The sequence below is a fragment of the Oryzias melastigma genome, linkage group LG10, assembly GCF_002922805.2.
Source record: "Oryzias melastigma strain HK-1 linkage group LG10, ASM292280v2, whole genome shotgun sequence".
NCBI classification, from domain to species: Eukaryota; Metazoa; Chordata; class Actinopteri; order Beloniformes; family Adrianichthyidae; genus Oryzias; species Oryzias melastigma.
In genome coordinates this window covers 28,136,278-28,158,610 of record NC_050521.1, presented here as the reverse complement: position 1 = coordinate 28,158,610, position 22,333 = coordinate 28,136,278, and the positions used below count along the sequence as shown (strand labels likewise).

Genomic DNA, 22,333 nt, shown 5'->3' with positions numbered 1-22,333 from the left:
CAGGTTGCTTTTAAAATCCAGTCTGTGTTTCAAGATGACCGCTCCCTCCAAGAGGATCTGGAGACAAAAAAAAATATGGCGCTGGAAACTGAACAGCTGGAAGTTCCCTTTGACACACTGTAACTCCTTACGTGATCAGCTGATTCACAGAGAAAAAAACGGCATTTCTCCAGCGGTAAACAGGTGTTGTTGTACAAATTCGACCTGAAAGAAATAAAACTGTTAACATTCTCCGTCCCATTCAAGCTCATCTTGAACACTAAACTGTTAAAAAGTTACAGTTTATTCAAATTTAAGAACTTAAAAGTTGATAATTCTGAAAACTTTTTAAAATATCACTTTTGAAAAGATTTCCTAAAGTTTAGGAAATTTCCACTTAAGCAACCGGCTCAAGTTTCGGCTCAAGATTGTTTCTGGCGCCATCTTGCATGTGACCTGAGGCCCCTCCTTCATCTGATTCTCACACAGACAAATTAGGAAGACCTGATGTGTGGCTGCAGCACCGCTGCCCTCTTCAGGTGACATAAAACAAAATAAAACCGGGACTTCCTGCTCCAACCATGCAGGCGGCCATTTTTAATGCATATTTAGATTCACTTACAAAGTGAGCACAGGTCACAGACCAGCTGACTCTAACCATGTCAGATTTAAATGATCCAGTTTAGTTTCTGTTGATCTAAGATAACTATTTTAAAATATCTCTTTATTCTTTACAAGTATGTCTACATTTTGGGAGAAAACTTAATCAAATATGATCTATAAATAGACCCGATAAGTGACGTTTTCATGACATTCAGATGTAAAAATGGGAAGACTGTTGATGTCAAACAGGACTTTTTTCTTCAAAACACCTCCAGGGAAAGTTCCGATGTTTTGGCGTGGGGTCACGGCGGGGGTCTGCGTGTCCGTCCATCAGATAACAGGAAGGATTTCACCTCCAACAAAGACTCCCTGATGGACGTGGCGTCGTCTTTTTCTGTCAGAACTCGTTTCCTGCTGCAGGCCAGAGCGCCGGCTTTGTGAGCGTGTCCCGCTTCGTGGCAGGTACTGGCCCCCGATCGCCGCTTCCTGTCAGCAGACGAGACGAGGACAGAAGGTCACGGCGCCGCCCTCCTCCTCAGACTCCACCCGGACGGCGGCAAATACTGGGATAAATTCTCCCGACTTCCTGTGAGGATCTGAGGGCGTTTGATCAGACAAAAGCGGCGGATTCAAAGTCCCGACACGAACAGATTAAAGACGCCTCAGAAAAAAGCCAAAGCAGAGCTAATTTGATGAAATATGATTTCAGTTTTCTTCAAAAAGAGACGTCCTGTTGCGTAATCAGAACGTTGCACCATCACATTTAAAATCCTTAAGAAGTCCCTTTTTAGGAAATTGTCTCTTAAAGTTATGACAAGTTTTTTTTAGTTTGGATTATTGCCTTTGATGGTCGAATCTGTCGACATGTTTGATGATTTTATGCAGAAAAAACACAAAAACGAGGAGAAGAAAAGAACAATGCAAGAAAATAGGGCAGCATTGTATTTATTAGATTTGGTTTTTGACCTTTGAGAGGATATAAACTATTTGTTTACACCTATAAAAAAATGGTTAAATTATTTAATTATTTTGATGTTAATTACTATAATAATTCTGTAAAGAAACAAACTAAACTCATCCGAGCTGTTATAATCCAGATCAGCACAGCTGTAGAAGATCATTTTAATCCAGTTCAGTCCAGAATATTAAACTGAGATTGTCTTGATTGTGTTACAGTTATGACCTGGAAAAAGAACAGATTCTATTACAGTTTTGGTTTCTATTTGAGTTCAAAATAACTTTATTTTAACTTAAATTAAGTGTAAAACAGTTTTGTCACATTTTAAAATATTTATTTCTTTTTTTTTTGCATAGGTGATGCAACTCAAAAGCTGAACAAACTGCATTACCATGGCCACCGTTCAGCTAAGTCCAGACCATTGATTGTATCTAAGAACTGGACTGAGTGAGGGTGATGTCATTCATAAAAATGGCTCCTTTCTGGTTCCAACAAAATAAAGTCGATTCAGATGCCAATTTTTCATGATACGGACGCCGCCATGTTGGAGCCAAATGTCATCAGTAAGCAGGGATTGGTCTGAGTTAATGTTTCTATGGCAACCACTCCCACCAATCAGGTGTGAGCTTGTTGGAAGGCCACACCCCTTCCACTTGAAAGCAGGCTACAGAAAATGTATCAAAATGTTTTGAACGTTGGACGTGGTGGCTAGTAGGCTCCGCCCACTTTTACTGAGGCATCTGATTGGTCAGTTTATGGTTTGAATAACTTACAGAAACCAATAGAATGACTGATTAACAGGTGTTTATTTCTCTATAGAAATTTATGGGATTCTGTCCTCTTGGACCTTCAGGAGGGCGGGGTCACCCAGTCCAGTTCTTGTATCCAGTACATGTTGAAGAAACGTGTCCCATCCCAGGTGAGATCTTCTGAAATGTCCTCAAACATACAGAGTTTGGATCTCTCCAACAACGAAACGCTGTATCTCGGCGCCCTAACCCAGCAGGTGTTCTGCGTGTGCGACTGTTCGACCTTCACCTGTGATGAAGACCAGACTCTGGATGAACTCGTCCACATGAAACCGTGTGATGGGAACCATGAACACTTTAGAACCCAGTGATGGGAACCATGAACACTTTAGAACCGTGTGATGGGAACCATGAACACTTTAGAACCGTGTGATGGGAACCATTTAGAACCGTGTGATGGGAACCATGAACACTTTAGAACCGTGTGATGGGAACCATGAACACTTTAGAACCGTGTGATGGGAACCATGAACACTTTAGAACCGTGTGATGGAACCATGAACACTTTAGAACCGTGTGATGTGGCGTCTCCAAACATCAGACAACAGTAAAACATGAGGAGAGCAGGTTGAGTCGGACCTTCATGGACTCCACAGTTTAGTGTCCAAAGTGTGTCAACGCTCTCTGCTGGTTTCCCGAATATGACCCTTTAAATGACTATTGAAAACACCTCCTGATAACCTTCCATTGCTTTGGAAAATTGCGAGGTGGTGCAGCACAATTGTGCGCTCGGCTGGATGCTAACACAGTTACACATAATTGTGGCCCAAAGTAGAGACGCTCGCCGGGCAGCCACGGAAAAGCCCCGCCCCAAAGCCTCAGCCCCCCCCAACACCAACAACGTAATGAAGCCACAGAGGGGGGGGTTGAGGCCAGAGCAAATGAAAAGCTCTCAGGCGGACAGTAAGAGACGCAAATCCAGTTTAGCGTGGGATAAAAGTCGAGCACAACAGGGATAAAGAGGCGCCGTTTGTCCAGAAGGCTTTTAGACAGGCTGATGTTCCGTCTCCCAGGAGACCCATCTGTCCGTCAGGCTGAAGATCCGACGGCGGCGTGGAGGTGGGCGGCGGCTTCCTCTGCTGGATGGAGGCGATGACAGATCGGAGTAGGAGAGACCTCAGCAGCGTTTCTAACCTCATGGTTGATCTGTTCTTAGTTTGTACTGATTTGTCTCTCCCATCATTAGGAGCTTCTACTTGTGTGATTGCTTAGTCAGCATTCACACTAAAGTGATTCTCCTGCTCCTTCCACATGTTTTCGCAATTACACTTTTAGCAATCTTGGTATTAAAACGTTAATTTTGTTTAGTTCATTACTGCTTGTATTTTTGGTATTCAGAAACTTTATAGTTTTTGAAAAATTTAGCAAAATATGGCCCATAGGAAATGAATCAGAAAGTCTTCAAATTTCAACATTTTAAGTAGATTATCAACAAACCTTTAAATATATTCATGGTTATGTTTTCATCTTTTTTAATTTGCAAAAAAAACGGATTTTAGGTAATATTTTAGCAAAATGCTAATGTTTTTTAACTAATGTGTTAGCATTTGGGTAATTTGGCATCTACTGAGGTTTTTATGCTATCTTGGTGTTTAGCTAATATCTTAGCAACATTCTAACATTTTTGGTTTATTTGTTACCTACTGGGTTTTTTAGGCTTAGTTAGCTAACTAACTTGGTTAGCTTCTATGTTAGCAACAGGCTAACTTTTTAAACAAATGTAGTTTACTGAGGAATTTTAGGCAACTTTGGAGTTTAGCTAATATTTAAGCATCGAGCTAGCTTTTTTGGCTAATCTGGAACCTACTGAGGTTTTTTGGGTTAGTTTGAAGATTAGCTCATATTTAAGGAACACTAAATAATTGTTGCAAAATTGGCATGTATCAGGGATTTTTAAGCAATCAAACTTCATTTATAGTGAATGGAAGCAGAACCGGGTCTGTCTGACCCAACAGGAGAAAAGCTTTTTGAAGGAACCATGAAGGAAGTTTTAAAGGATTTTCCAGCAGTAAAACAGTTTAGGACCATAAGCGCTTCACTCAGATTCCAGGTGTAAAACCTGCTGCTGGGTTCGGATCAACGTTCTGCTGCAGAACCCACGTTTAGTGGATTCCTCAGAGTCTTTCTCCTTCAACTCTCTGACCTTCTCTCCATCTTCTTCTGCTCCTTTCAGGACCGCCAGGATGAGTCCTCCTCGTGCTACCAGACTTTGACTGGATCCTGTGAAGTTTTCTCCATGTGTGGATGATGGATCTGACTGAGTTTTTCTGGAGTCTTAAGTTTCGTTCTCATAACGCGATTTGCACATTAGTGTTCAATGATAAATCCATGTGCATGTCTTTGTTCTCCTGCACTTTATTATTTTTCTTATTTGCATCAAGACAATAATAAAAAAGGACCAGATCTCTAAACCTCCTCCGTCTATTCCATGAAGTTAAAACTTGTGATCGTAGCAGTTTGATGAAACACTTTTTGAACTAACGTGGAGCAGCGACTTGCGTTTGGCGTGAACAGAACATCAAAATCTGCAGAGATGTCTGTAAACGTTTCAGACTCAAAGATGTTGAATCTCTGATGGAGGAACGATGTGACGCCTCGTTGGATCTGACCTAGAGAAACTGAACCTCATGATGACGGTTCAGTGTGAGACCTCGTTCAGAGAGTGACCCCGCCCTCCTGGCGTTCCAAACAGGAAGTGTTTGCGATAGAGAAATAAACAGCTATTATTCAGTCATTCTATTGGTCAGAATCATCATTCTGGATTTGATACTTTTTAACATATTTCAATAATCTTCTTTTATTTAATATTTTTATGTAAATTATTAAAGTTATAAACTGACCAATCAGATGCCTCAATAAAAGTAGGCGGAGCCTCCTGGCTCACATGTACAACGTTTAAAACATTCGACAGATTTAGTGCATCCTGCTCTCAAGTGACGGCAATCCAATAAACTCACTCCTGATTGGTGAGAGTGGTTACCATAGAAACTCAGACCAATCACTGCTACCGCCGACGTCTGGCTCCAACATGGTGGCGTCCACATCGCGAAACTAAATTGACTTCATTTAATTGAAGCTGGAAGAAAAACGCTTTCTACGGATGATGTCACACTAACTCAGTCCAGTTCTCTTACACAGTCGTTGTTTTCAAATTTTCTTTTGTTAATTACCAACAGCATCAGTTCCACATTAGGGGCGGAGTCTCTTTATTTAGTATTTCATTTATTTGTTCACTTCCTTTGATGATTAACATCCTGGACACTTTGACATCCGTGTGTTTAGAGCCGGCGAGTAAAAGTAGAAAGAATTCCGACCCGTCTGAACATTATCAGTGTCTGCATGTTGATCATCTGCACATTATTCCTCACAGCCAGAACCCGACCAGCAAAATCCTGTTTAAAGATTCGTCGTTTTGTGAAGCAGAAACAGCGTCTGAGGATTCAGCCTGAGACTGAATATTATTACAAGTTGTGGAGGAGCTGCGTCTCCCCGGAGGAGCAGGGAGTCCTTCAAAGCCGAGCAGAAGGAAGACGTGCAGCCGGCGCATTCGGAGCGCCGCCGCCGCCCACTGCAGCGCGGCTGGGTTTGTGCTTCACATCGGCTTGCATGATCAAATCCAAGTGTGTCACAGCGCGGCTCCTCTCCTCCAGCTCCCTTCGGACCCAAACGGGTCACTGAAGAGGGCCTCAAAGCGAGAGCCCAACCAAAATATTTGAAAGCTTTTCCTGTGAAAGGGACGGATGCAGAGATTTATTCCAGCTTTTTGTCAGGCTGTCATATTTCTGTGAGCCGGGCCCGCTGGGAGCGCTGCCAGCGTGGCTCCGGACCGAGCTGCCCAGACAACAAAGGCGGAGTCTTTACTTTTCATCCGTCCTGGCCGGGCGCTCCCAGGGGTTAGGATGACCATCGATCGTGTGTGTTGTTAGCACAAAGAGCTGCTGCTGGAGACTCTCACAAAGCAGTCGGGCTCCGCTTGTCAATTACCCGCCAGAGCCCTCCGCTCCTGTCTCTGCTGAAGGCCGCGCTCCACGCCGCCGCTTCTCCTTTCTGGGTTCAAAGAACTTTTCCACAGCCCACCAGAACTTCCTCCTTGTTGCTCCTCCACCACCCACTCTCCTCTGGGGAGGGCGCTCTTGACCTCTTCCCCCCTCCGGATCGGCCCTCCAGGGGAGATCACATGTTTGCAAATGGGCCCCGGGCTGCGGCTTCTGCCGCTCCGAGGGCTCCCTGGTGGATCCACCAATTAGCCCCGGCTCCTGGCCCCGGAGAAGTGGAGCGAGTCCGGAGGAGCGGCGAGCGACGGCGCGTCCCCAGAGCTTCCTTTTAACGGGTGAGTGCTGAGGATGGGTCGAGGACAGGCGGGGATAATATACGACCCTTTTGTCTGGTTTCCATGAAGGATTTGAATCAATTGCTGCTGGGGTTTCCAGCCCCGTGGTTTCATGTGGAAAATGATCAGCCGCTGCAGCGGGAAGATGAGTTTGGATCTTCTCAACCAGAAAAAAGGTTAATTAAGATGCAGCTCTGTGACACGGACATGTTAGATCGGCTGTGAGCTTCATTCCTGAGGTCTCTAGAGGATTCTGAAACGTTCATGAAAACATTCAAACATGAGCTCACGCTAACAGAACACATCCGTCATCTGACGTCTCCATGGCAACCGCCATAAATCTTCAGTCTCCCAAGTCTACACAGCCGAATGTGAGCTTTAGCTGCTGCTGAGCACGACCTCTGACCTCTGTGGGTCGAACCATCTCTTGAAGATTTGCAAAAAAACCTCCACCGACCTGGTCAGATGATTCTTTCATGACATAGTTTAAAGCACACAAGTCGAAGTCGAGGCCCGGGGGCCGGATCCGGCCCTCTGGAGTCAAGGCCTGGGGGCCGGATCCGGCCCTCTGGGTGGGTCTATCCGGCCCTCCAGATCATTTTATTTTAATGTTATCAATGACCCGATGTTATTTAAAGCGTATTTCTAACTTGTATAATTTTGACCAAATATATTTTTATTGAAAGTTATTTAAGGTTTAAGTTGATTTATTCTAGAATAATATTCCTGCCTTTTAATTATTCATAATTATGTTAAAAAGTTACAGTTTTAAAGTTTTAAAAAATTGGCATTCTTTTGGACTTTTTTGGCATTTATTAAGATTTTTTAGGCTACTTTGGAGTTTACGCTACATGCTAGCTGTTTTGGTTAACCTAATTTTTTTTTTTTTTTTTAGATTTTAGGCTAATTTGGCTAATATTTTAGCTGGCTTTTAACTTCAGTGGTTTCAGCTATCATCACTACCATCTTCAGCAGCCAAATTCAGCTTACAGCATTCACACTAGCATTATCACAGGTAATGCTATGTATCTAGTTCATAATTATGTCAAAAATATGCAGTTTTAAAGTTTTAAAAATGTAGTTTTAGAGTGTTCAATAGATGGTTATCCCGCTCAGCCCAAGTCCTAAGGCTTGTTTTGGATTCTGGAACCCCTGTGTGATTGAGTTTGACCCCCCTACTCAAAAAGGTTTAAAACCTCACAGGAACATTTCTCCAGTGATGCTTTGCAGAGAAATCCAGCTGCTAATAATGTGGGCGAGGCCTGTGTTTAAGGCATTTACATGCACCTTTTTGGACTCTTGGTTTTACTAAATGTCCCAAAGCTGCTTAAACATACCAGCCCGCCCCCCCCCTGTTCCTATGCAGGTAAGCAGTGGAGACCCCCCCAGAGCTACTTGTACAGATGCATCCTCCACTCCAAACATCTCAGCTTCTCCTTCACCAGACAGTTGGTCTTGACTCGTCCCAGCTGCCAAAAGAAGGACGTTTTCTGGTTTTGAAGCAGAACAGGAAGAATTCTGGTAGTGGGGGGGCGGGGGGGGGTCTCCATGTTCTTCTCCCGGGAGGATGGAGAGGAAAGGCATCGTGGAGTCTGAGGTGAGAGTTGACCTGCAGTGAGGAGGCTGCAGCTCCGGAGAGGAGGGGCGGAGCAGCTGGCCGGGACAGATACGGACCCCCCCTCACCTCCCCCCGGCAGTCACCGTGATTTATGGCGCCCGTCACTGACCGGATGGCCATTATTGCGAGTGAAAGAGGCGCCGCATCATCCGCCGAGCGGCTGCCTTTCACGGGCGCGCGGTTCTTTGTCGGGCTGGCATCTCGCCGCGTTCGGCGGCTGATACGAGCGCGCGCCGTAAATCACCTGCGCGGCGTGGACGCGCCAGGAGCCGCGTCTGAGCGCGTCCACGGCCAGACGGCGAGATGATTCATCATCACACTCCTCAGTGCTGGGGGGGGGGCATGTACAGCTTCAATGAACAGGCATGGGGGGGTTAAAACAACCGCTGCTCAATGTGAGGCCGCACTCTGACCTCTGACCTCATCCTTTCATGAAGCTGCATCAGTCTCTCGTTCCTGCTGGAGACTGATGGACCTTCAGGAGGTCACTAATGGCTCCAGAGGGCCAAACTGAGGAGCTACGAGTGGAGATGAACAGAAAACAGCTGATTTTCTTTGACTGATTATGTTTCAGGGCGAACAGACTGATCACATTTAGTCTCTCATTTATTGGGTATTTCTTTAGTACAAATGAAGATCTTCTGTGCTAAACTTTCTGAACGTTCTGTAGGAACATTCTCAAATCTCAATGCTCAAATTTGACAAGTTTCCACAAATCGGCCCCTTCATTTGATGGAATCTTCATTCTAAAATCAAATGTTTGAACTTTCCTCACTGACACGTTTCTCCCCAAAGAAACTTTCCAAAAATGTTTTATTGTTTTTGTATTTAGCATTAAGCTATTAGTTTAGCGATCTAGTTAGCCATGCAGGTACCCACTTTAAGTCATGTGACCCAGACGGATGTTGTGAACAGGATCCGGAACCCTTTCAAAATAAAACTTATTTCAGGGTCTGAATATAAACAAAACTAAAATTTTCTAAGTTTATTTATTTATTTATTTATTTATTTTTATTTTTATTTTTCTGCCTAGTACCAAGTGACCCATGGACTGGAGCCGGTCTGCGGCCAAAGAGTCGGGGGCCACATGTGTCAAAGTCAAGGCCCGGGGGCCGGATTGTTATTGATGGTCAGATGTTATCATGTACTTATTTCTCGTATAATTTTGATAAAATATATTTTCATGAAGAGTAAAATATTGAAAGTTATTTAAGATTTAAGTTGATAAATACTGGAATAATAGTCCTGCCTTTTTATTATTCATAGAAATGTTAAACAAGTTAATTAAAAAAAAATGTAGTTTTAAAATGTTTAATAAATGTTTATCTTGTTCGACCGGTGACCTGAGGTATAATTTAGATTTTAGCCCCTTGTCCGGTTGAGTTTGACCCCCCTCCTCCAAAGGACTCTCTGTGGGTTTTAAATATATGCGATAGTTATAAATAGCTTCACAGAAACTGATCTTCTCTGTAGGTTTGAATCCTGAACCGACAATCGGACCTAAAGTCCACGAAAAGTTTTCGTTTTGTTCTGGAACGTGTTTCCATATTCATGATTTTTTATTTCTGATTTTTCGTAGATTTGTCTTCAGGTGTGACCTCCTCCGCCCCCTACAGGGGGGAGTGGGTACAGCTCCCGGTCTTCTGTGAAGGATTGTTTAGATCAAATAAGTGATGAAAAGGAGAGTGGCTCTGAAAGCATCTGTGTGTTTACGTCCTCTTTTGTGTCGTATTGATAAAAACATGCTGCCTCCTGCCCTTTCAGCTTTTGATAACCTCCCCTCTGAATGAAAATTGATAGAAAGCGTCTGTGACAGCGGCGTACTGAGAAGCTCGATGATCATCTGCTTCATCTGGGTGACCTCCCCTTTTGAAAGGATAACCATCCTCTGATGGAGAGATAAGAAGCTCTGCATCCTGCTGTCTCCACAATAAAAGTCCATCCAGCTCCCATTCATCACCTTTAGATCAGTATTGATCAGCTGGAGCCGCGGAGGCGGGGAGATTTACGCCGGCCTTTCGCCATGACAACAGGCCCCCTTTGACCCACGCGGCGTCTAAAAGCCTCTCAGCCGCCGGCGGTTCTGTCATCTCGGCCCGATGGCGACCAGATACCCGATCAATCCCAGTGCTCCTCTGGTCTTTCGGGGGGGGGCATCAACATGTGAGCAGAGGCCGGACATCAAAGGGTTCCAGAGAAGAACCGGGTCGGCTCCTAATGACTGATTTATGGACAGCAGCGTCCTCCTTCATCAGCGGCGTGGAGTCAGCGCCAAACTTAATGGGTCTCGGTGAGTCACTGTGGGCCTGATGTGGATCAGAGGTCCCGCCGCCGCCGCCGTGGTTCATCACCATGAGGGATGTCGGCGAGGACGACGGCCAATCAGATGAAGAACAGCAGGTGGAGGAAGTACTTTTACTCTGAAAGAACTGCTACTCAACTAACTTCCTGCATTTTCTGTAGGAAATGTAAACAGGTGACGTTTCTATTCACCGGTAATTCATAAAAAAAAAACGTGTTAAAAGACCAAACAATTATTTGTACCAGAAATGTAACGTCAAAAAACAAATATTCAGTAAAAAAACTAAAAGTTGATGCTAATAAAGCAATGTATCAAGAAAATACCAAAAATACTTTGTGACATTCGTTGAAGAAGTGAATGACTTACTGAAAAGTATTTGGAAAAACTATAAAATGCAGAAAAAATTAAATGAATGAATAAGAGACAAAATCTTGAATTAATGTTGAACTTTGGAAAAACGCTTCAATGAAACTCTGTTGAAATGCTATTAAAGAGGCGAACTCTTTAAAACCAGAATGACTGGAACATCTCACTGATGCGAGTAACACAATTTACACATTTACAGTCGTAATCTGTTCGTTATCAGCCCAAGATGCTTTTCTCTGCTTCAGAATAGTTACAGCAGCTGAAAGAACGTCAAGGGTTACAACAAATCTGTCTGAAAAACGCTCGACTGCTCTTAAATAAATCATAAAACATGTTCAATACCAAGTATTATTGCAGCTCAAAGATGACAGAACATTGTGAAGTGTAAATAAAAATAAGAAATACAAAAATCAAATGGTAAAGAGGCTAAAATGAAGATTTCCTGACACAATGTGAGATGTATTTATGAAGACGCTGAAGAGATCTTTACATAATATCAATAACAAGGTTATCAAGACGGAGATGTAAGTCAATAATAGAGATGAGTTGGAGAAAAATCATTTCATAAATCTTATATAGTTAATGCTAGTGGACATAATGTGGGTAAATAGAATTAAACGAGGGTTTGTTTAGACAACGTATTTTGTTAATATATAAATATATGTAAAAGATCATTAACATTTTCTGGTTTGATACATTTGATTTCATTTGTTTGATTTAGTAAAAGGAGCAGAAAATAATTTTTCTTCTTTCTGCTCCTTGTCATTTATTAACTGTTTATGTTAATATAGTATTATTTGGATTTTATGTATTCATACTAAATTAAATAAAACATAAATAAAAAAAATACACTGAAAAACAACTAAATTAAAATCATGCAAATTTAATGAAGCAAAGATTTGTTTTTAGGAACTTGTGACACGTTTAATAGAAACAGACAAATTATGAGTCAAACTCAAACCAACAAAGTTTACGTCCAAAAAGTGAGCAGAAAGAACATGAAGCTGAAGGATGGTGAAAGAAATGTTAAGTAAATAACACCATCCATCCATCCATCCATCCATCCATCATCCATCAATCCATCATCCATCCATCATCCATCCATTTCTTCTGAACTCACTGAATCAATGTTAGGGTCACAGGATTTCTGGAGTCTATCTCAGATACTACATTGTGATCCTGGAAAGAATTTAGTAGGTTTAGAAGATGGATGGATGATGGATGATGGATGATGGATGGATGATGGATGATGGATGGATGGATGATGGATGGATGGATGGATGGATGGATGAACAGATGGATGGATGGATGGATATGCCAATATTTTCCTAAATCCTGGTTTTGGTATTTTTCTGTCAAACATCAGTGAAAAATCACTTAAACATGAATTCTTCTCAGATTTTTTGCAGACTTTGTTTTTATAACCAGATTATCGTTCTTCTGCTGAAGGACAAACTCTCCAATCATGCTTTTATCACATCGTTCCTCCGTGTCACTCGTGTTTCGTCGTTCCATCTCTCGTGAGTCTTCATCATGTTCTTGCCGTCGTCTTCATCCAGCAGCTCCCTGCGTTTTTCCCGCCTCTCTTGCTTCCTCGGCTCCTGGATCTCACTGCGTGTCCAGTCTGGACTTTAATTGGAACTGGATTTTTGTTTCCAACAGTTTGCTCTGCCTGACATATGCAGATCCTCCTTTCAATTAAACTCCCACATTGAGACAAATCTCCTCTCCTGGAGCCGCTCATGTGCTTTTGACTGTTTTCCATTCCCAACATTCGGCATCCAAGCCTGGAGAAGTGTCACCGAGCAGATCAGCAGTGACGGAAAAAAAGAGTTCCTCTTTACTGTTGAGTTCTAGGTAGGGTGAGAGCAGTTTCTGACACAGTTGTCTGGGAGCTGGCTGCTTCGCCTTTTCCTGCCATCTGACGCGTGTTTGTTTGCTCTCAGAGGTGATGCTGGAGCTCACTCTGTGACTCACTTCCAGCTCCGACAGCCAAACTCTTCGTCAGTTTGCCGGCTTGGATTCGTCTGTGAGCGGAGAGCCGGCTGCTCGTCAGGAGCTTGCTGAGATGGAGGTGGGCGGACTGTCGCAGCGAGCGCTTCATCTCCTCTACAGTTGGTGTTCTGGGCTGCAGGGACAGGCAGAGCGCCGCTCTCTGGCTTCAGGAGGAACCCGCTGTGTGAATCAGGCAGATGTTTGTGTGAGCAAACGAGGACACCAGCTTCAGCTTCTGAGGAACTAAAGACTCTTTCTGCTGGAGACAAAACGCTTGGAACGGGTCCACATTCCAGCTCAGAAACGTCTTTGCTTTGCACCAAAACATTCTCAGATCTTCAGTCTAAGGAGGAGTTTGACAGGAATGAGTGAATCAGTGAAAGTTGGTTCATTTGGTTTGAAAACATTTTTATCTGCTTCACAAACAGAGAAGTCCGCCTGTGTGGTCTCCAGCAGCTTTGGTCTGTGGATCTATCCTGAGCTTTTCACTCGCGGTGAGGAGGCGAATCTTCAGCACCGGAGACGGACTCAGAGATACGTACAGGAGACAATATGTGAAGCCTTTAAATACTTGGTTTTATGTATAAACTGAACATTTGATTGTGTTCAGTATAAAAATGGAAACATAAATTGGTTTGATTCAATGTTTTTCTCCCCAAATACATCACATTTTCAACAGGAATTGAAGAACTACCAAAGGGTTCACATACTTTCTCTGGTCGTGATCCACTGGTTTCTATTCAATCTGCTTGATCTAATCTCCATATTTGTCTAAATTCATAAAGTCTCTGAACTTTCCTGAATTAAAAAAGACACATTTGTAGAGCAGGTCTGTTACACCTACACTGAAAAAGTGAGACATTGGATTAATTAACCAAAGTTCTTGTTACATTTAAAATTGTTAGTTCTCATCAAATTAAAATATTGAGTCAATGGTTTACTCAACTAAAAAATGTATTTTGATCAAAACTAATATTTTAAATATAGAAAATTACAGATTTTTTGTTAATTGATCCAATTTTTCCTTTTTTACAATGTAAAAAAGAAAATAAACAATCGGACAGTCAAACAGCTTCATTGTGATTTCAGACCCACACATCAAATGTCTTCATGAAGTCACCAACCAAACCTGGAACAGTCATGACAACCAAATCAGAAGTTAGAAACGGGAGTAGAGTCAAAGCAGAAACATTCTTGTTGTTTTCTATCTTTTTTTATATTCATTTAATGAAAAAAGTTTCAGTTTGGAATCTGTTGATTCTTCGAACCTTCAGCTTCGTCTCACAGGCAGAACCAGAAAAAGAAGAGAATTCAGCACCACGGACAGTTCCAGAGCAGACTGGAATCGGCGCCGCCCTCAGAAGGAGGAGCTTACAGGTCCGGTTCTGGACCAGGATGGAGAGCTTTGACGTATCTTCAGGTGTCTGCAGCCTTTAACACCACAGGAGCCGGACAGGTGAGTTTCTCCCTGACCTAAACTCAGGAGACGCGAAGGTTAAAACTGCTTTTTGGTATAAAATAAGAATAAATGAGGAGGAAATTAGCATTTTTTATTAATATTATTTTATTTCGACAAAAACATACATGAGTTTATCTTAAATATAAATAAAAGTAATAAAAAGCTGTTTTCTCTCTCTATGTCTTTAGTCTACTGTGTTGATTGATCATCCTTTTCTTTAACCTGAATATAAACAGAACTTTGCAGGTTTATGATCCTATAGAAAAGGTTTTAAACATTAAAGGAATATATATTTGTATCTTTTACTTTCCTGACAGCTTAAGTTAAATAAACTTATTCTAAAAAATCTTCATTTTTTGGAAAATTCTGGTGAAACACAACAACTCTTCAACTAGTCGTCGACCCACCGACCCGGTTATCAAGAGTTTGTGTAAATCTCAGTCTGTGTGTAGATTTGACTAAAATCACAACCATTCCTATATAATAACATATTTATTTATTTAAAAAAAAGTTAGAAATGTTGTTCTTTTATGTACTTTGTACAGAAACATTATTTTTCTGATGATCAGAGTTTTTTCCTTTTTGACCAAAATGGATCATTTTATGGTCATTTACTGGTTCTGTTGAACCATGTCTGATGGTTTTATACCAGTCCAATATGGCGTCGCTCTTTATGTATTTTAGACAATAGTAAAATCCTGCGTGTCATCTCTAGTGATTCATCCCTCATCAGGGAAACCATGAGTTGATTTTCCTTTTATTATAAGAGCTTCTAAACCATAAACAGATTGAAGTCATCACTGTTTCCTACATTAGGATCCAGAGAGGCTCCATAGAACAGTGAAGCTGCATGTTCTCTGCAGTCTCCGGTTCCACCTGAACGAAGGTGTTTTCCTTCTGAAACATCCCCCCCACCACCCCCGCCCCACCGGGGATCTAATCCTCATCCAGGATGGTTGGGATGATCCTGGAGAAGGTGTGAGAGCCGTCCACCTCCTGCAGCTGCCGTGCACGTTGTGTTTGCTGCAGCACTTCAGTGACCGCAGCACAGAAGCGGAGCTGACAGCAGCGCGGCGGCCCCCGGGGGCCTACAGGCTGAATGACGGCTCTCTTATGGATGTGACAATGTTTCCCAACCCTGGAAGCTTGTTAGAGGAAAGTCTGACCGTGTGCTCTGAGTGTGTGTGTGCACGCGGGCGTGCACGTGAACCTAGTTAACCTCCCCTTCCTGGGTTTGCTGCTGGAGTCGTGCTTTAGCGGGAAGCGGCGGCTCTGCTCTGCTGGTCGCCCACACGGCTCTGCCTTCATGTGTTCAGCAGGTTTTCTGCTCGCTAATCAGCTACACAAACCTCCTGCCGGGAAACCAGAGCCGAGGCCGCCCCGGGAAAACAATTCAGCCATCATCCCGGCATTACAGGCCGCGGCCACAGCCCTAATTTATCTCACAGTCTGCTGGTTATTCTTCCTCCCTCGTCCTGGAGGAGGTTTCCCAGCAGCTCTTAATGCTCTTTGGTGCCTCTGACACGGCAAACAAATGAGGACAGCAAATCTTTACTGCCAAGTAGATTTACCTTCACGCGCCGCGCCACCTCGCTGCCCAACAACTCATACGATTAGAGAGCTGCAGGCCTGCACGCCGTCCAGATCCTCCTCTCCTGCTTCTGAATGAAGCTTTAATCTTCCCACATTCCTTCTGCTCCTCCATTAAACGGAGGGAGGTCAGCCGTCTCCGCTCGCTTCACTTTACCATCGTGCGAGGATGGTGATGACTCAACACGAGAAAATCCTGATCTTTAGTCCTAAAACACGGAAGAACTCCAGAACAAAGACGGTTTTATGAGACTGAACGTTCACCTTCTGCTCTGACCGCATCTCTGCAACTAAAAGACTTTCCTTAACATCTATAAAAGTATGAAGATGAAGTTTCAGGTCATCAGATTTCAAACAAAAATCAAAATTGGTTTAACGAAATTCAATCATATCAAATCAACTAAAGAAAGAAACAAAAAAGGTTAAAAAAGAAGAAAATTGTTTTTAAAATGTCTTATTTTCTCAAATTAAATCAAACTAATCTTTATTTACAAAGCAGTTTTCATATAAAACAGCACAAAGTGCTTTATTAGTATAAAAACAAGCACACAAATTAAAATAGAGCTTCCTCTCACTGACCAACACACTAGAACACGTTCGATTACGACCTGAGTTCACATCAGAGTTACAGACACAGTAATACGTGACATACGGATATAATCATGACATATTCTCACATCGATAACTTAAATATTTACAAGAAAAAGTCTACAAGAGGCAACAACTTAATAATCGCAGTAAAAAGAAAGAAGGAAACCCATAAACAAATTTAAAAAACAATCTAAACTGCTTTTAGTCTAGTTAAAGCTGCTAACTCAGCTACATATAATATCAGTGTTAATTTTTGTTTACAAACACATTTAAAGAAAACAACAAATACAAACACAATGTCTAAATACTAACCTGGTATTTACTGCTAAAAATAAAATGATGATTGGGCTTAATAAAGAGAAAAAGATGCTTATTGCTAAAAGTTGCTAAAATAAATGTTCATATTTGCTGATGATGCAGCGGTAAAATGTTAATGAATAAAAATGAATCATTAAAAAGAGAGAAATACCAACATTCAACACTGATTTATCTAACAAACATCAGGTTTTAAACTCTAATCTAGTGACTGGAAATTAGGAAAACAGTTTAAAAAGTTTAAATGTAAAATTCCAAAACGCAAATTTGTATCAATGAAAAGAGAAAAAAGTATGAAACCATCATCGAGTTCATTCTCCTCTTTTTCCCTTCAACGCCTGTTGTCTCAAACGTGCGACAAACCAAATCAGCCATGAAATTACCCGGACAAACCAGGTCTACCAATACGGGATGGGACCAACACAAACCGGACAACAGTGAGAATTAAAGGAAATAAAGGAAATCCTGTGTCCTGAAATGAAAGAACAAAGTGGAATCATTAGTTCACTAGTCCAAAAAAAAAAACAAAAAAAAACAAAAGAATAGGAACCTCGGCCAAAAATAGAATAAGTCGACCGTCAGAGTCAGCAGCTCTCTGTAACCAAAACTACCTAAAGAAAACAAATATACAAAGCCACCAAACCAAGACTACCAACCCCAAACTAAAATAACTTTTCAATTATTAACAGGATAATTCCAGTAGATTGTAAAGAAGAAAAGCGGCTCATCGAGCCGCTTTTCTTCTTTACAATCTACAGGAATCATCGTCTAAACAACTAAAAAGTTACAGTAAATCAAAAACATAAATTTGAACCCACAACTTCTCAGACTGAGGGAGAATCTTGGATGAGAGGAGATCTCGTGGATTAACGAGAACCATCACCAAGATTTTTTTTTAAATGGATCCTCTAAAGTTAAAAAGTCTGTGAGGGTTTGTGGTGACAGGTTAACACCCCCCCCCCCATTTTAAAGCAGGTGGGGGTCAGCCGTGTGTCCTCTGTCTGGAGATGAAGCCATTTGAAAGGTCCATAATGTATTTATGTTCCATCGTCCCGTTTTGTCGGCCGGTTTGATCCAAAGCTGCTTTTCTCCAGGCTTTATCATGGAAGCCAGAGGGGGGGGGCAATCTAATTCCACTCTCCAGCAATATTCCACAAAGCAATATCACCAGGCCTGCGATCATATCACATCCAAAGGGGAAGAGCAATATTTTTCCCATCATTCTCTCCTCTGTCTCCTGGTCTCCTCCTCACGCTGGTCTTTTATTGGACGGAACAAAAGGACTTCAGTGGAGAGCCGGCGCTCGGCGACGCCGCGAGGCCACCGGCATCAGAAAACGTCCTGCGGGGGGGGGGGATAGTTCCTTCACACCATCTGTCACATAATTTGATTAATTAGCCGTTGGTTCTACTGGCGCCCCCCGCGGTGGGACCGAGGGTCGGCACGCGTCCATCTCGCCATCCTTCCGTCTGCCACCGTCGCTTCTTGGATTCTGCTGATCAGCTTCTGATGAAACTCCAGAGATGAATTCCTTCTCTGTTTCAGCTGGAAACATTTTAATATTTCCACTTACGGAATGATCCGTTACAGACGGACAGGATGAAGAAGTCAAACATTTCATCGTCGGAGTCCAGCTCATCAATGAGCTGTGAAGCACGGCGGTGGAACAATCATGGTTCAAGCATCTTTAGCCACTTGCACTGTGTTGGGACTAGAGCTCCGCCCCCTCCCTTTCTGCATAAATACCGCTTTTATTTTGGTGGACGGATCCCACCTCTCCTCCCGACGGGTTGGCGCTCTCCACGCCGGCGTCTGTGAAACGCCGCACATTTTCCATTAACAGGATTACGCTCCAATAATAAAAATACAGACAAATGTGTGTGAGTGTCGTGTCACGCCGGCTGCCAGGAAATTTAATCACTATCTACCCCTTTTTTTAATTTCTCCCTTTAAACCACCAAGACGTGAAAGCCAATCAGCCTACACCAATATGTGCAGCGTCTCCGTGCCAAAGCGGATGGAGGACGGCGCTGGCAGGCGGCGGCGTGAGCGAGCGAGGGCGGAGGCTTTGTTTCCTGCTGCAAGTAATTCAGCTTCTTCTCCTGCAGAAAGACCTGAAGCTGGAGGGAAACGTTCCTTCTGCGTTCTGGAACACCAAACCCAGCAGAAGGAGGCGAGGAACATCGTACCGGAACGTTCTCAGATCACCAAACCACGTAGTGACAGTATCATGTTTCAGGTCGTTTCACCTCCAACAAAGTCAAATAAATTCACTTTTTTAACTGAATCTTCACAAACAGACGTGGAGCTTCCTCTTCTTTGATGCTCTTCCACCAAAACGACCTTCATGTTTCTTTGTGGTCAAAGAGGCAGAAACACCGAATCCTCACGTCACTGAAAACTTTTAAAGGATGAATTAAATAAATGTAACGATCTTTAAACAAATGAAACCACGACGGTCACAGAAACGTTTTGGTTCATTAGTTTTATCCAACATAATGACCCCCCGTGACCCCCCCTCACTCTCCCTTCTGCCCCGCCTCCCCGTTCAGAACTGCACATAAACAAATTATTTATTTATTCTTTTAATGGTAGCTTTTCTATGGTTTTATCTCCATAGCAACCATTTATATTTTTGGTATTCTGGGTAAAAGTACATTTTTGCATTTCCTTAGTAACAGACGTTTTTGTTAAAGGGTAACTAAATGCTAAATCAACTTTTATTGGTTGTTGTCCTCTATAAATGTGGCTTTAAAATAATTTAAAGATAAACGCATTTAATTCCTGAAATTACAGTCTAAGACCGCCTGTGTGCTGCCCCCTACAGGTTGAAACCAGGTGTTACAGTCGGACTTTGTGAGTGGTCGACTGGTTTAAGTCCATCGCCATTTCAAAGGTTTAACGCCATCATGCTCTGCAGCCCCGCCCATATTTTTAGCTGGCCGGCAGACAGAGAGCCGCTGTGGGACGGGGAGGCAGCCTGTTTGGGTCTCCTTGTTTTTTAATCTGATTATTTTTATCGAGACGACAATAAAAAGATCCTTAAGTTACCTCAAGATAACCTCACTGTCAATCACAGATCCAGAAAACGTCTGGAAAACATTCTTTAAAATAAGATGAACCCCAAAAACATAAAAACTCAAAGTGATGAAGAACTGAAAAATAAAATATAAAGTCATGAATGAAATGAGACACAAATAAAAGATTCTTAATAAAATGAAGACGCTAAACAAAAATATAAATTCAAATGTTAAATTAGCTGAAAAGGTCAGTCATGTGACCTCCTGTCTGTCCGAACTAAACCGTGAGGCTGTTTTCTACCAGAAACATCTGGATTCAGAGGAACAGAAAACATGAGCGTCAGACTGACAGAAAGTTTATTACTCAGCCAAACGGCGCTCTGATCCCGGAGGCTGAAAACATCAACCAGCTGCGTTGGGGAAAAGCCTCTAGGGGGCAGATTAGAGGAAGTATCAGCGCCGCACAGACGACTTTTCCCATCTTGTGACAGAAAAAATGTGATTCTGCAAAACCTCTTGAAGGCATTACAAGTGCAAACACAGCAGATGTGAGGCGGCGAGGCTTCACTTTCAGAGCGTCTTTACCTCCACATAAAGCTGGAGACGCTGCAGCGGAGCGGCCAGATGTTGAGGCAGCAGAACAGGAAGCGTCATCAGAGGCTAAAGAGACGGCGCCTCACGGCCCGCTCTGCTCTGAGTGACAGATTCATTTTGGAGAGCCTGCTCCTGCATCTGCCTGCAGGATGGCGCTTTCTAACCACGCCGCTCCTGATTTGAGTCTGCAGCGGTCTGTCAAAGATGGATGAGCTGTTATTTATTGTACTTTGATTTATCTTGCAATTCTGCCTTTATTACACGAGGATATGATGGGCTGAGGAGAAGATGCCCAGCAGGACGGCGTGATGGGATCGCAAACATTCAGACTGATGATGTCATCTCTAGACTTTACTTCAGTTTTCACCCAAACTTTGTTTTGACATCAGAAAACGGACATAATTACAAATGTCTAAAAAATACATTTTAAAAAATCAAACCAACGAAGACCAACCAGGAAACATCAAAAGCTGCAGTTCCTCTTATGACCACTAGAGGTGTCTGAAGAAAACTGTTCAGTAACGTTTGATTTTACTTACAGGGTATTTCAGTGGTGTTTACATGGTACCTTCTGGGTACACAATTGTTGTATTTTAACACATTTTACATTTTATCATCTGTTTCTAGTATCTGTATTCATTTCCCTCCTCATCTTTATTGAAGTTATTATTAAAATGTTATTGTTTATCTTTGATAATCAACACTTTTATCACATGCTCCACGTGTGTACTACCAGCATACACAACATTAGACTCTCCTGGACGGTCAAACGCTGCACACTTGTCCGCTAGAATCTGGCGTATTTTATCGTGGCGTTTGGACAGGTTACTACTTCCTGTTACATAATCTTATCAATACTTAGTTGTATGTTACTGTGTTTTCACTTAGCATAGAATGTGCCAATCAAGATGCTACAGAACCAGAACTGTAGCAGAACCGGATCACAAAAACTTAGAAAAACTATAAAATGAGGTCAATAAGAAGGGGTGGGATTATATAAGTTCACTTCCTCCCAATTCTTCTCAGGCAATTAATCAAACTCTACTGGACTTATCACTATATTTAATGAATCAAATGTGACATAAGTGTGTCTTTGTTTCTGTTTGTGCATTTTATTGTTTCTGTAATGAGTTTGATGTTTTTTAATAGAGTTGACTTTCTGCTGAAAGTACTGTGTAGTAGAGTGTAGGATCAAATATACCAAATGAAATATTTTCCTGTTTTTCCATCAAACCTGCATCTTCTGAACTGAAGCTGCGGCGTTTCGTTCTGTTATCAGGCTGAAGCTGCAGCAGGTTTCAACAAAGACGGCTGAACGAAAGTCCTTTCCTGGAAGTGAATGTTTCACACACTTTTATCTGGAAACATTTGGGGTTTCAGCCTCGGCAGCAGCAGCTTTTCTCTGCTGCTCTGAGCGTTTCCAGGTAGCCGTAACCTTGTTAGTGTTTAGAGCAGCTTCTGCCTCCTTAATGACATCATCTGTTAGCTCTGGAAATGGACCTGTTCACAAAGCTTTTACCTCCTAAAGGAGATGTTCCTGAAGACGGGACGTCTCTGATCCTGTTTTCCTACCAGACTGTGGAGGAAAAACAGAACCCGCCTCCAGCCTTTAGTGCCTCAATGTTGTCTTCCATTTTCAAAGACCAGAACCGTGTAGAAACAGAACCTCCTCGCCCTCCTTTTTGGTCAAAGACTTGCTGAAAACGTTGCAGATCCCTCCGGAACGAGAAGACGGTGACGAAATGAGCAAACATTATTGTTTTTGTTTTGTTTTTTCTGCTGAGTGACGACAAATCCCCTCGCC

At 42.5% G+C, this 22,333-nt stretch overlaps 1 long non-coding RNA gene across 1 annotated transcript; it reads left to right on the top strand.

Moving 5' to 3' along the window:
• The first annotated feature begins 2,225 nt into the window (after positions 1 to 2,225).
• Positions 2,226 to 4,635, top strand: LOC118599247. The gene is made up of 3 exons (XR_004948544.1): positions 2,226 to 2,287; positions 2,360 to 2,459; positions 4,523 to 4,635. It is a non-coding gene; the product is annotated as an uncharacterized LOC118599247 (long non-coding RNA).
• The last annotated feature ends 17,698 nt before the right edge of the window (positions 4,636 to 22,333 follow it).